Source organism: Triticum aestivum, unplaced genomic scaffold (genome assembly GCF_018294505.1).
Source record: "Triticum aestivum cultivar Chinese Spring unplaced genomic scaffold, IWGSC CS RefSeq v2.1 scaffold136960, whole genome shotgun sequence".
In the NCBI taxonomy this organism is placed as follows: Eukaryota; Viridiplantae; Streptophyta; class Magnoliopsida; order Poales; family Poaceae; genus Triticum; species Triticum aestivum.
The window spans coordinates 1-3193 of NW_025242033.1; the positions used below are offsets into that span (position 1 = coordinate 1).

Here is a 3193-nt window from a genome sequence, read left to right on the forward strand (position 1 = left end):
GATTGAACGGGTCATATACTAAAGCAAACAATGTAATGTTTTGTAGGAGTTCGAATTATTCTGTACCTCAAGGTGAACCAATCTATCCCCGGAGAGCATATTTTTTCTTAATTCTACAATAGAGGATGTCGTGTTTTCCATTTTTTGCTTTAATGTGGGCTGGTTAGGCTGTTTTGGTTTTAATGCCTGGCCATAGAGAGAGGAACAACGGACATTGAGGATTGCGGTGGCTGATTTTTTAATTTGTGTTTGCCTCAAGGATTCTCATTTATCTTAACTTCCATTTACTCAAGACAATTACAACATTGGTAGAGAAACTTCTATTTTGTTCTGTTCTTTGTTATATGATACAGCCCAACAGAACTGAAGCAACTAATTTATTCATGAAAATGGTTGGTTTAAAGCTCGAAATCTCATACCAAGATGGCTTTTTTCACAGCTTCATGACGAAGTAAAATAAAAGCTTATGACAGAAGAAACTTGCTTCGATAGGCGTCCTTGTCGACCTCGCAATTTCCAACCCATCCTTAGGTATTGCAGCTCCTTCCAATCCGGTTCACTCCTTTTTGACAATTTCCTTACATGAGCCTTGGAGATATGCACTGAATCGGCTAATGTTTGCTCTGGGAATTTCCTTTTGTAGAGAGGATGTCTTGCCGAATGTAGTTTTTAGTTCTTGATCTTTTTTATACAAGATATCTAAATACTGTAATGACTCTTGCTGGGAAGAAGGTTGTCATATAAGGGGAAAACTTTAGAATTTACACGACGTAATTTAAATCATGTGCAACTTGTTTGCTTCCTTGTTGTTTTATTGCATTCGAGATCTTTACTATTTTCACTATCGAAAATGTAGAGCAGATCTTTAGTATCTTGAATTATCAGTAAAATTTTTTAGTTGTGAGATGCATATGATTCTGCCTTCATTCACAACCATTCATGTGGATTATTCGGTTTGGTTGGTCGTTTTTGGTACTTTCATGCCATCTGATTATGTGGTAGAGTGCTTCCGAACTGTGTGTGGGGCCGGGTGTTGTCGGCTAGACCTTGGCGCCCTCGCCGGCGACTTGCTATCTAACCCATCCATAGGTTTTCCCTCTCTTTGATTTTCCTGTCCAAGTCCATGATTTGGTTTATCTTGGTTGGCATGCTTTTTTATGTTACCTTGGTGGTCGATGCAATGAGAGGGCAAATGCAAGGCAAGACGACATTATATAGGTTGTCATGTGAGTTAGAATATCCATGTGCTACTTATTGTGGTGTGGCATCAAGCATGTTGATTGATTCTGAAGCATGAGTAAACTGTAGTAAGCTGTGTGTACAGATTCCTGATTATTCTGTATGATCCTCTATTTTTTTCCTTTATGATCCTCTTTATTGTGGTGCGACACCAAGCTTGGGTTATTTACTTGCTTCCACTGTGATTTCTAGGGAGGGCACTTTATTGATTTCTCAAACCTTGGATCTAGACATGTAAATAGTTAAATGATTATTTTGCTTTTCGATTAAATATGATACTAACTAAACCTGTCTATCTTATACAAGCTGCAATCTGTTCTGAAAATTCTGTTTATAAGGTACCATCAGCTATGACCCTAATGGACCCCGAATAAAAAGGAGAAAACATTTGACACTTATCATGGCCAACCATGAAACCGTGTTTCAGAAACTGCATCATAGCACATATTTCAACAATCGTTTCCTGGTTTGTAATATGTACTAGCCTTCTGAAAAAGACTGAGGCTGCACTTGTTCCTGTCAGGTACTTGTAGCAAATATTTACTTACTTTTGTTCTTTCAATCATATAATAAAAGTTTCATGTCTCTTTTTAAAATTTCAGGTTGTCATGTTACAAAAAGGCCTATCTACAAATAGGTGGACAAGATAAAACATTAAAAATAGACTAGAGCACTTTCCATCTCCATTGATAAGAATTAGGTGAAAAGAAATTAAACTTACTCTTTTCCTTCCTTGCGTGAACGTCTTGTGCTGCTATGTAGAAGAGGTATAATCTTTTTATATGGTGAATCATGAAGAAACTTATAGCATAGTGCTATCATCTATGGTATTGGTGAATAGTAGTCATAGTGGTTTAGGATAGTTTTTCATGTGTTGGCTAATTGGTTATTGGTTGTAATTGTCAGTTTCTCTTCACATATGAACCATGCATACTTGCTGGTGGGTGATCCAAAAATGATCTCAACCAATAAAACTTTTAGCGAGTATGTAAGAATTGGAGTTCTGGATATGGATAGCAGACTACTTTTGATGGTACTCAGTTTCTTGAATCCTGTACATTTCGCAAAAATAATATATTGCTTTCGATGTTTTGGATTTTACCATGTGAGTGCCTCTGGAGAGATTGTTTAATTGCTTTCTTATGCTTCCACCTATTTTCTTCCAGAACGATGATGTGCTTTCTGCTAGAATTGTACACTATGGTATTGACAAGCATGAATTATTTGCTTTCCTCACATACAGTCGTAAGACTTGTCATCTTGATCATAGTTTTCTCTTTTTATTTGTTAGTGGCATGATTGAAGGGCGAGACTACCAGCTGGTGAAGGAGAGGATATGTATTCGGCGTGTCCTGAAGAGGTAGTCCACGAACCGGCAATGGAGGAAATAAGGTAGAGATGGCAATAGCAGCAAGTACGTCAAGCGCTAGGGATGTGGATATGGTGTGGCATAAAGAGGTAGTCCACAAACCTCTGCTAGGTGCTCCTCTCTCACTTCTTGCATCCTCTGGGGATATTCCTTCATTATTTGGTTACCTGTCAATGCTCGGTCCTATTTCCCACCTTGTGCTTTGACTTCTTGCATTTTTTCCGTCTAAGTTATTAGGCTACTGCTGCCTGGTTTGCCCATGATGAACCACTAATTATGATGCACTGCTGGCTGGTCTTCCTTTTTTATGCTTTTTTAGTGACAACATTCAGACTTAATGTTTATTACTTCATTTCAGAGTTTCAAATTAAGACATCGCTTTCAATTTATATGGTCTTCTAAAGTTTCACCTTCCCTTTGTCATATTGGTTTGATCAAATCAATGGGAAGCCGGCATTACTTTGATGTACTGGCTTACAGTCTTATTAAGTACTTCCACTTCAAACTAATACAAGAGCTTTTAGATCACCGCTTACTTTTTACATCACTAAAATAGTGATCTAAAAGGTCTTACATCTTAGCGCA

General features: G+C 37.7%; 1 long non-coding RNA gene across 1 annotated transcript; it reads left to right on the plus strand.

Annotated features, from left to right (window-relative positions):
• Positions 1–28: 28 nt before the first annotated feature.
• Positions 29–2904, plus strand: LOC123176903 (uncharacterized). Its single transcript, XR_006488698.1, has 5 exons — positions 29–72; positions 197–308; positions 440–1762; positions 1842–1939; positions 2531–2904. It is a non-coding gene; the product is annotated as an uncharacterized lncRNA (long non-coding RNA).
• The last annotated feature ends 289 nt before the right edge of the window (positions 2905–3193 follow it).